Source organism: Papaver somniferum, chromosome 8, assembly GCF_003573695.1.
Source record: "Papaver somniferum cultivar HN1 chromosome 8, ASM357369v1, whole genome shotgun sequence".
In the NCBI taxonomy this organism is placed as follows: domain Eukaryota; kingdom Viridiplantae; phylum Streptophyta; class Magnoliopsida; order Ranunculales; family Papaveraceae; genus Papaver; species Papaver somniferum.
In genome coordinates, this window is record NC_039365.1 from 114005820 (window position 1) to 114018193 (window position 12374).

The following is a 12374-nucleotide window of genomic DNA, read 5'->3' on the forward strand; positions in this document are numbered from 1 at the left end:
AATCCTCTCAAATTCAATTTGCCACACATGTTTTTGCTGGGCGTTCATAATTGAAGTGTTAGCTTGAAGAATGTTATGCTTGTCATAGCCAAACCCAAATTTTTCTTGAGAAAGACGACTTTTTTTACTCTCCCTGTTTTGAAATTTCCTATCAACTGCTCTTTTGCTTCTCGACGGTCTTTTGAAGTTCCATAAACTCCGCCATGTTAAATCCACGAGAACTCCCTCCTTCTTGAGCTAATTTTCTAGCCAGTCTTGCATTGTTACTCCCTGAAAGTTTTCTCTTACCATCATCATAATTATTTAAAAACTAAGTTACCATTTGGGTTTCTTGCATTATCTGGTGAAAATGGTGAAGAATTTGGTGTTGAGGGAGAAAAATCATATGTTGACTTTTCAGGTACTTGTTGATTACTTGCTAAGAAATCTGGATTATATTTGTTCAACACCTTTAAAATATGATAACAACTTTCGTAAGCGAACTGTTTGCTATGTTTCGTTGCCAATCTGTACGAACCTGTCTTTCAAATTCAACATCCACCGGACCACTCTCCTTGCCTCCTCTCTTGGCTTGCATTATCAATGAAACATAAGAGGCTACTTCCCTGTTGATTACAATGAAGTGTTCTGCCAATCCTTTGCATCACGACCATTGATGTTCATGGTTTGTTCTTCATATTTACGAAATATATTTTCCCAAATGGTGTTACCATGTTGTTGTGCACCATCGATATAATCTTGGGTAAAAAAAGCATAATTACAAAAAATGCATTAATCTTCTATCATGTTGTATTTTGCACCACGGACTTTGGTTTTTTTACCTTTGCATTTTCCTTGACTTTGAGATGGTGAATCCATATTACAAGAAATAAAGAATTGTAGAGAAAGTGCAATTGTTTTAGATTTGAATAAGATTGAGAGATATTTAGAAATTCTTGTGTGAGTTGAAATGAGTTTGAAATTGGGTATTTATAATGGGGAAAAATGATAGGCATTGGATGAGGAACTGATGAGTGATGCTCATGTCAGCGAGTGACATAGAGACCATCGTTGGCGTTGGAGTGACCAGCGAGCGTTTTTAAGACCATATAGCGATGGACTCTCTATTGCTCGCTGGACACTCCATCGTGTATGCCTATATGTTATATTCCTGACATATAGGCATATAGGTTTAGCAGTTTGGCATACCCATAGTGGGTGCATATATGCCAAATATCAGATTTTGGCATGTGCATAGGAATAGGCCTTAGACTTATAGTTTGTGGGGTATCCAGTGGTGGGATTCAGAATGATGCATGCTTCTGAATATAAAATTGTGGTGTTACAGACAGTGGTGCTCACCATCATTACTTGCATGATGGTCCATACATGTAGATCAATAGTAGAGAATCTCTTCACTCAAACCTATTATAATCTTCCAGAAACACATTGTTACCATCAAGAAATAATCCATCATCATCATGGGAAAGTCCAATATAATCGTCATCAACATCACAAACCTCATCTCAGATCTGCTCAAAAATTCAAATTTCAAAAAAAAAAAATTGCCTCCTAAACAGACGCAGTTTTGTATCCGGAATATTACCACCTATTAAGTTACATGCAACAACCATATTCGACTCATGTTTCTCGAAATAAAATCTTTCCTTTTAAAACAATCAATCAAAAATACCATCCTTTATTCTTGGTATACATATATCAATCTCTGCTACAATATCCCAAACTTCAATCCTTCAAAACTTTGTTTTTGAGAGATACAGACAACTGCAGCCATATGTCAACCCTAATTCTAGAAAAATGTCTTCAAACTCTGAAAACAAGATCAATCAACTCCCAAGGCAATTGAGAAATGCTGCTCTTGAAATACCAGCAAATCATAGAAGAACTGTAGGAACCTCTCAAACCATTGACCAAGCAGTAGAGGAATGGTCTCATGGGATGCTGGGAAAACTTAGGTCAAAAGGAAAAATAAAGATGAGTGTTATTAGAGGAGAAATCAACTCTTTATGAGGAAAAGTATAAGAAGAAAGAAATCAGGATTATGGGTCACAATCTTATGTTGGTGAAGCTGAGCAATGAGAAGAAAAAAAAAGAAGTTATCAAAGAAGGACCGTGGGTTATTGGTGGTGCTCTTTTTGTTATCCACAAATATTACTCAAATATTTCTTTAAAGGATCTTTACACATCAAGAGTTCACGTTGCATTTCAAATACTTGAAGTTGGAGAAAATGAATGCAGTGGTAGTGCATGAAGCTATTGAATTCATGAGGAAGAAGATTTCTACATAGATCAAGAACTTCATGCCAAGATATGGAAATACCGTCAAAGCAATAATCAAAATGGATCTGAAAAAACCATTGCATCGAGGAGGGTGGTGGAAAACCATATCTGGAGATGATGTATGGATTAAATACCGATGGGAGTTGCAACCAAAAAATATACGTGACAAATGCTTTGTTGTGGATCACATTGATGAGACTTGTGCACACATTCCATATCTCTTATATCTGGATAGCCTGTCACATGATGAATATGATGCTTATTTGAGAGAAGAAGCTTAGTTTTATCAAGGGAATGATGAGAGAGATCCAAATAATTCTTTCTACGAGGGGATGGAAGTTGAAGAGGTAGATGATGAGCAAAGAAACGACAAAAGAATGAGAAACTCTGAGCTTAATCAAGCACCATCTATGAACCCACACAACATCCATGTCCAACCATCCAATGCCTTAGAAAATCCTAGCACTACAAGAATGGAACAGCAAAACAACTCAGGAACAAGTACATCTAACCCCATAACTATGTTTGATCAAAAAAAACAACAACCATAACTATGAGTTCTTGAGATTCTGCTCATGTATATTTCATAAAATCTCTTTTAATAACCGAGTATTTAGATTTAAAATAATTTCACATTTGCATATTTATTGTTACTTGTTCAGAAAGTTTAAACTCTCATATTTTTTGTTCAGATAAGACAAAATATTTAATCATGGACATGAGATTATTCGCTTCAGGATGACTAGCCTTGGTGAATAAGAGGTAATTGTCAACAAACAAAGGATGATTAATACTCGGAGCATCTTTGGTAACTTTCATGCCATGGATGATTTGGTTGGACTCAGCATGCATGAGGTACCTAGAAAAAGATTTGATGCATGTAATAATAAAAAGATACAGGGACAGTGGATCTCCTTCTCTTAAGTCACGAGTGGGCTTATAAACTTTACATGGAGATTCATTGAGTAAACAGATATGCTAGTGGTGCTGATACATTGGAAAATGAGCTCCCACCAATGATCAGAGAAACCAAATCTCTTAAGGAAATCAATTAAGAAGGCCCACTCAACCCTGTCAAAAACTTTTGACATGTCAAGTTTGAGACCTATGATTCCTGCCTTATCCTTTTTCTTTTTCATAGAATGAACTAGCTCATGGGCTATTCTCACATTATTCTATATATTTATATTCGGAATATAAGCAGATTGAAATGGACTATTTCCTAGCAATGGTTTCATTCTAATAACAAGAATATTAGAAATAATTTTATAACTTGTGTCACATTGATAGATTGGTCTGAAGCCCGCTGGAGTAACAGGATTATTGACCTTAGGAATAAGAGAGAGGAAAGTATGATTCATTTCTTTGAGAAGGTGATTTGAATCAAAAAAAGAGTTAACAATGTTCAAAACATCAGTCTCAAGGAATCTTGGGAGGAAACCATCTGGTTCGGGTGCATATCAAAATTATATCGGATTAATACTCTCTCTTACTTCCTGCAAAATAATGGGACTCAACAAAGTATCATTGTCCTCCTAGTATTACAGGTGTCTATTCTCCTAATATTGCAAAGAGCGTTCGTAGTAGTACTGATATTTTTGAAATGAATGGTTAAAAGGTATTCAAGTTGATTCATATCCTCAGACCAATTATCATTGGATAACTTAAGAGATATAATATAATAGTATTTCTATCATAGTTCTTGATATAATCAAGTCCGGATTTTTTTGGTATAGAAGTCCTCTTAGATCTTATGCCAATTCTGTTTCAACTTGGGTATGGTAGTCCTCTTGGATCTTAGCTCCAGTGAGAACCTTCTATGGAATCTATTTGAACTTCCTCTCCAGAAATGTCTGGGTGGAGAAAGAAAAGGCTTATTTCCTTGGACACCATTTTGGGTGGAAATAAAAAGACTTTCCCTCCAGAAGTGTCTGGGTGGAGAAAGAAAATGCTCATTTCCTTGGACACCATTTTGGGTGGAAATAAAGAACTTCATCTTTCTCCAGAAGTGTCTAGAAAAGAAATCACAGCTTGTTTTGTTGTAATTTACCTTCCATACTTCGAAGATTCCCAGCCATTCTAGCTTCTCCATAGATCCTTCCAGAAATCTCTAACCATCGACTTAAATACCACAGTAAAGTCTAGCCTCCAGGCTCCATCAATCAAGTAAATAACTAGCTCCAAACCAATTCATTAGCAAAATCTTCGATAAGTATTAGAAAAATATAGCATAATGTCTACTTCATCAGTATCAAACCTCATCAGTGTTTCTGTTCCTTTCTCATGTAAGAGAAATGCTTCGTTTTCTAAATCACCAAGTTCTATTAGGTTCAGACCGGTTGGGGCTGGAGGGAATAACTCTGTTAGGATCAAATCCATTACAGGTGGAGAAAGACAAGGCAACCTTGACCACTTGCAGAAACAAAGCAAACCTCAACCTGCTCAACCAAAGAGAATTGCACGAGTTACAGCCCCTATAGGTAAGTCATTCGAGATCAGATGATAAGGGTTCTGTTAATGTTTTGCTTGACTATATATATATAGTAAGTGGGAATTAGCTAATTTTTATTTTGCTTTGCAGGGTTATGGGATAGATATCCAACAGCAAGAACAGTTCAACAAATGATGGATACAATGGAGAGAATCATGGAAGACCCATCTTACAGTTCTGCACCATTGCAAAGGGAAAATGGTAATAGTGGTTACAGCAGAGGAAGGACACCTTGGGATATAATAGAAGGCGAGAACGGCTATAAGCTGAGATTTGACATGCCTGGTATGACGAAGAGTGATGTTAAAGTTTGGGTGGAAGAGAAAATGCTGGTAGTGAAGGGTGAAAAGGTGTCGAAAAAGAAAGAAGATACTGAACAAGGAGAAGCTGATGCTGAAGAAGCTTGGCCTGCAAATGGCTATGGAAAGTACAGCTGCAGAATCGCATTGCCAGAGAATGGAATATGAGAATATAAAGGCAGAAGTGAAAGATGGAGTTCTATATATAACCATTCCTAAGGCCAGTACTTCCAACCAAGTACTGGATATTAATGTTCAATAGTGTCTTGTTTATGTAACTAAGTTCCTCGGTTTAGCAAGGAATAGATGTGGTAATACCAAAAAATGCAAAAAAGAAATTCTTTCAATGCAAGTATTGTTTTTTTCTAAGCTCAACACCCCTACACTGCGTATGATCCCAACAAACAAATTTCTGTTCAAACAAATATTCATATATATGTGGAAATCTACAAGTATGGCCGCTACATTTGTTTGCTTGGCCGTAACCATACTTTGCTGTAACCTTGAGTAAATAGATGACGATCAGCAATGGCTGCAAATTTACCCAATCAAAACTGCATTCCAGAGGTGGGCAGTTTGATAACGCCTTTCATTATATCTGATGAGATACTGGCGCTCGTCTTGAATGTATAATCAGTTGACTCGAGAGCACGAGAGGCTTGTAGTGCCATTTCAGCATGAAGTTTGAGACATCCCATTGCCATCTGAACATGTAGAAAGATGCATATATAAGGAAACATGTAAAGAGAGGCATCTAATTGACATAATATTAGTAGGAAAATAATCCCATAGAAAATGTGAAACTGTCTATATGATGGTTAGTAAGAGGTTCAAATAAGGGCCGGCAAACTGTATATTGTCAGGAGTATGTATTCACAGTGTGCTTTGGAACATATACTGCAGCAGATAGTAAAAGGATGAAAAGATGGAACCCGCAATTTTATGTTTTCTAAAGCTTATGCAAATGATGCCAGGTCCTGCAAGAAATTTAATAGAACAGAAAAGCAATTGTGCAGGAAACGTGTATCTAATTATGAGCTGAGATTAAATAAACTCTTACAGTTGAGCACTCAGTGTCTGTATCAGATTCTGCAACGTGTAGGGACCACGTGCGTATCCACTCAAGCCCTTGACAAATTCCTGTATTGCCTTCAACCAAAGCTGATGCTATGGATGAGGGGTGAAGTGCAATCATTGTGCATGAAGCTGCAAAGAGGACAGATCTTCTGACATACGCTTCTGCGTGGTGTGACACTTGTCTGCAGGTGACAACATTCGACAACATAAAAAACTTCATAAAATCTAAATCAAACATCTAAATAAACTTTGAGTATCCATCAATGAAATTCTAGCATAGTCACGGTGCTTCAGTACCTAGAGCTCAACATGTCTAAGAGGGCAGGGGCCAATGCTGAAGCTTCGGGGTGCATGGCTGTGCATTTCATACAAACACCAAGCATGTAGATAATTTTGCCCAGGACAACAAAATCCCCACCAAGTAAGTCAACACCATGCCTTCTCTTATCAAAGCCTTGCATTGCTGGGAGCATAAAAGCAGCCGCATGTACTGGAAATTTATTTTTTGACCACTCAACCTGGTTTTCCGGTGTTGAGCGGAGGCTCCACCTGCGTGATTTGCCAACCTTGGTCTGACTAGGCTTCAATGGGAGTTCTCTTTCATAACGGTATGACCAGCTTAATGGAGTTTCTGTTTCTGGGACCTCCTTCCAGAGACCAGCTCCAGAAGGTCCTCTGTCACTAGGTAAGTACCACGGCTGGGTATCTGAAATGGTTGATATTAGGGAATTCTGGATGTTTTTTTCTCATGCTTCGAGCATTTGAGAGCTCCTCTGCTGCGTCTGTCATAACATCAAGTACAAGAATACGTTGACTGACATCCACGTTAGGCGAGTATAGTTGTTTGTGTAGGACACCCAAAGATTCTAACGGACTCATGACAAGCAATGCAACTAGCGCCTTTTGCCTCTTTCCTTCTGCTGACTCTACCTCTCCTTCAATAGTTAAATCTGAGCAACGAACGCGCATAAATGCTCTGACGAGCTCCCCTGAAATATGCTGAAGCTCATCAGGCGATGGTCTTATTAGCTTTTCGGCAACATCCAAAGCTCTTTCTACCTGCGAAATGAAGAGCATATTTACAGTTGAGAAATATTAAATAAAGATTCTTCAACCATTTGAGTTTCAAATAAAATTTCCTCGGAACTTCTATGGCAAGTGGCAACCAATATGCCAGTATACGTATATCATAGAAGTTAGATCATCAATGACTGCCAAATTAACTTACTCCATCCAGATCATCAGTTTTACTTAATGCTCCAACTATGTCAATAAGCTGTGAGATGGGTTTTTTTAAGTCTACATCATCATCTGACATGTCATATGGCTGTAAAGACGAGTCACTAGCAGTTCCGGAATTCTTGCTTGTGTTATCTGCATCATCTTCTCCATCAGATGCTTGTTCAAAGTTTAGTGCCGCTGGATCAATAATCTCATCTGGGTCAATCAACTTGATGCTTGCTATTTTCTTGTTTGTAATCTTTGCACTATTTTGACTTTTGACACGTGCTACATTAGTGACAGCCTTATCTGGATCAGACAGAGAAGGTATTTCTACCTTTTCTTCGACCTTGTCCAAATTATTCAGGGAAGATGAAAATTCTTTTTCCTTTATGGCGAACCCGAATTCCCAATCAATAGTATCTCCGCTGCAACTGTCATCAAGGTATAGAGGATTTTTTGGATCAACCACTTTGGAGAACACTAGAGCAACACAACTAGCCATCTTTCGCACTAAAGTAACTGGACTCTCCAACCTACCTGCCACCAATAGAGAATAAGGTACAACATATAAAATAATCACACTCAAACAAGATGCAATACAGATTTTATAGTGGAAGGAATTTTACAGCTAACTCCTTCAAGTATAGACTGCATCACATCCTTCGTTAATTCCAGTTCTTCTCTAGACATCTTTTCCAAGGAAAGGCCTACTGCCGCAGTTATATCTGTTACTTCCATGAAGGAGACACATAATATGGGAAAATGAAACGTAATGCATTGACACAGTAGTCATGCAGTTATAGATGCTGCGGCTAGGTTTAAGTAAAGCACCTATAGTAGGTATCCAACAGTTGAGTCGCAAAGACACTTGGTGGTTGTATCAAGAGGTCTGGCGGGTGGGGGATTTTTCTTTCTTCCTTCGCCTAGCTACCTGAGCTTGTAGGTAGTAGGCCTCTTCTTATAAAAGAAGTTTAAAAACAAGAACAAAAAAAAGAGTAAAGCACCTACCAATCTGAAGATGTTTGGATGGATGATATATTTATACAAGTAAAAGGATACAAGCTTGCTGCTCCACTGAAGTTGTTTGTACAAACTCACGCTTGGACCATACTCTAACAAGGCACTGCACCCGCTCTGTAAGTCCTTGAGTATTCTCACCCCTTGTCAGCCCAACAGAACACGGTGGGCACTTAAGAACGGCAAACTGAAGAATCCATCTCAGGCAACAGGCAGGAAAAACTTTCCAAAGTAAAAACTTGTCGATAAAAAGAGACCTGAGCAAATGAAGTGAGAGAAAAATCACACAGTGTAAGTACTATGTGTACATGCTGGACACTCCATTGGAAGAGCTACAGGAGGGAGAGGAGACACAAAATAGAAATACCAAAATACCAGATTGCATGCAACAATCTGACAGAAAATTCACAGAATGATGCTTATGCTTTTCCATAAGGATTCATATTTATTGATGCCATCACACACAGAGACACTACAAACATCTAAATTTACCAGGAAAAACAGAGAGAGGTCTAAGACAGGAAAATACCCTTCAAATATGGATATTCATACAGGCTGAATTGGATATCATATATCTAACAATGAAGGGATGTAGATACATAATCAAAACGAAATATCAAAATAAATTGAGAGGATATATGGCACAAACAAAATATCTTTTTTACTAGGAAAGGTAAACAGTTTAGAAAATAATAATCATAACACCCAATCAAACAAATCAAAGAAACAAAAACATATAAAATCAAAACTTAATGAAAAAAAAACTCACCAAAATGAATACACACTGTATCTAAGAGAAAAAGGTTGGCCAACTGATGATCACATATTCTTAAACCATTTATCTACTGAAATGAAGGAATACTCAGAAAACAACTTGACTAACCTTATAGATGGTTGGTTCTCAAAAGCTTGATGGAACAAAATCCAGAGAACCCAATAAGATTCAATGTCGCTTGAACGTTCAGCAGCCAACATACGCAATAACTGCTCTGACAATTTTTCAGTGGCATAGGGGTCTCTTATCGCCACCATCATCTGCGGCCAGAAGTGTAACTTGTGTTTTGACACCACCAAATGGAGATCAACAAAGTTGTCATTGGATTGTAAGCAGCTCCGGACATGATTAAGAATTCGAGGGGTCATTTCAGCCAACAAAATATCTGGAGATATGAGTCAAAAGATCACTGTCGGTACAGCAATCAAGAATCAACTTTTTTGATTGAATGATTCATTAACTGCGAGATTATACTTCACCTAACCATTTCCAGATGAAAGTGCAAACTGCCAAGTGATTCTTCGCCTAACAAAACCTTTTCCAAATTAATAGTGAAACACAAGAATCAAAGAGAGAGGTGGTACTTGTGGCTTAACCTCATGTACCTCACTACCTCTTATATATTCATGAATTACAACTGGTTTGGGTTATAGGGGTTCTGTTTCTTCTAGGCAGGGCCAGAACGATACCGAAGTTTGGAACTGAAACCTATCTACCTAATGTTAAAACTAGCCTACATGTTGAAAACTACAATGAGAAGTAATTTCTCCACTACCTTCGTATCCTAGCTAAGAAAACATGAAAAGTTAAGTACCTGTAGAACCACGTCGGGAAATGCGAGCAAATGTTTCCCCGACAAATAGGAAAGTGCCGTCGACGACATTGCTACCCAAACCATATGATTTGTAAGAAATTTCATGTCCTCTCTCTTCTATTCCATCAAGAAGTTGAATCGCAACCTGTTTGAAGAAAAAGCTAAAAATGTTCTGTGAAGGATAACATCAAAAAGGATGGATTGTTAGATGCCTTTAATCAATGGCAAAACCCAACAAATTTGAAGGGTTAATATGCCATCAAGCAGATTGTCATATTCATAAATGTGATAAGACTTGGGCAGTTTTCTATGTTGATTAGCATTTGAGGATACTGTGAAGAAAGTGGACCTCGGGAATTGAGATGTGCTTTATCAGGAATAGATGCAATTAACTGCGCAACTCTACATATATCTGGCCGGCGCTCACCGGAAAATCCTTCAGATCTGAGAGCATGACCAAATTCTCTAGCCATTTGTAGTACTCCACGCCTTTCAAGCAAACACAGTACCAGTATCCTGCAATCATGTCACACAGAAAAATAGTGATTAAATGCAACTCTATATAGATGGTGCTTTGACGCAGTATATAGAATACTAAAAAAAAGAACGTTAAAAATCATTCACTTGTGCAGGATAAAATGTTGTAGACCAAACTTCGCGCATCAGATGCGACAATCTTTATGAGTAGCATATCGATAATACTTACGCAAAATCACATAGAGCAGCAATTTATAGTTTATCACGAGTTCAAACAATTATCTGCGTAACAAGGAGAGTTAGGTTATTTATAGTATGTACCTTTCTGCGTTTGAGCAAACGGTATTGAAGTCAGTATCTTCATTTTTGTTCTGCAATAAGCCAGGAACCACGGCTTGAAAAACCTCAACTGGGGGTCCATTAACAAAGAAGGAATCATAAACTATGTTCCTTGCGGAAATCGGGAAACAGGCCAGCCAATTCGCAGAAAGATCTGCATAAATAGTAGCAATTAAACTTAGTGGATAATGTAGTAATGGGAGGGGAAACTAAGCCTGCAATTAGTAAGAGGGGTGGGGGGTGGGGGGGTGGGGGGGGGGGGGGGGGGGGGGGGGGTGGTGGTGGTGGTGGTGGTAAGCTTGCTGATCTACGATTTTGGTGGGGATGGTGGATTTCCAATTAGCCATGGCTTTGGGATTTTCAATTTTGTAGTGGCTTATGATCCTCTTTGAGGAGTGTGGCATTGTCTGCGGGTGGAATATTTGCAGAAGAACACCTTCTCCATGCATGTTTGCTTAATGAATTTTGCATTTATCTAAAAAATCCAGACTCAGCCACAAAACGCACACAAAAAAGACCGTTGTTACGTGAAAAAATACAGTTACACAGACAACTAGTGCATCATGGAGTACTATTTAGCACAAACAAATACCAGTGTAGCATATATGTGCATCCGTTTCTCTCTCTCTCTCTCTCTACACTTCTCGGAAAACCTTAAGTGATAAACTCTCGCTGACCGACCCGCGTCCACAACTAAGAGATATGCACTAGTTCACTGATTGAACTTCTTACACAATATCATCTACCAATCTGACCAAGAAGACCTCAAAGTACTTGACTAGTTTAAGTTTTGTAAATGAACTGTTTTACGTCTGTTCTATATTTATTCCAAACAGACATTTTGGTCTCACAATTTCTCAAATGGTCAGAATGAGAACTGAACTCGTGAATTATACAGCAAAGATTACTATAAACTCAAAGATGAACTAAATTTACTGATAAAAGGTATCAAAAGGTTGTTTGCATCAATGTATTCTTCAGTTCATCCATATTCCATGGGGATCACCAAATTAGGCAATTAAAAATGTAATTAAGGAACTCACTGTGTATCAAAACCCTAGCTAAGGAGGGAAATGCAGCTCCATGATAAAAAGCGTCCTTCAATTCATCATTCCCCGTAGGATAAGAAGCTCCAACCTCAATAACCTAGAGAGAAAGCGCAATTTGTCATAAAGTAAGCTTAATTAAGCATCAAACTATGACAATCTCAGTGCTAGTACTAGAATCAGAAAGAAATTCACTAACCTTATCTCTGAAACGGTTACCAATGCTTCCTGCAATTCAAAATAAGTACTTAATCAGTATTTCCTAAGACCCTAGAACTAGAAAAAAGAAGTTCAAAGCAGTAGAATATTTGATGACTAACCAGCAAGAAGAGATGAATCAATTGGAAAAAGAAGAACAGCTATAGAATGAAGAGCGACGATAACTTCATCAACGTGCTTTGATTCATTAATGGAAGAAATCGTGACCCTAACTTTTTCAAGTATTTCAGTTTCTGCTTTTCTTCTTCGTTCAGTTTTCTCCTCCATTTTTCCTCCTGAGACAAAATCTTCAAGCAAAAAACAGAAGAAACGGAAA

The 12374-nt window shown here is 38.0% G+C and overlaps 2 pseudogenes; one reads left to right on the forward strand and one right to left on the reverse strand.

Moving 5' to 3' along the window:
* Positions 1–4355: 4355 nt before the first annotated feature.
* Positions 4356–5445, forward strand: LOC113302685 (annotated as a pseudogene).
* LOC113302684 lies at positions 5244–12339 on the reverse strand (annotated as a pseudogene).
* Between the last annotated feature and the right edge of the window lie 35 nt (positions 12340–12374).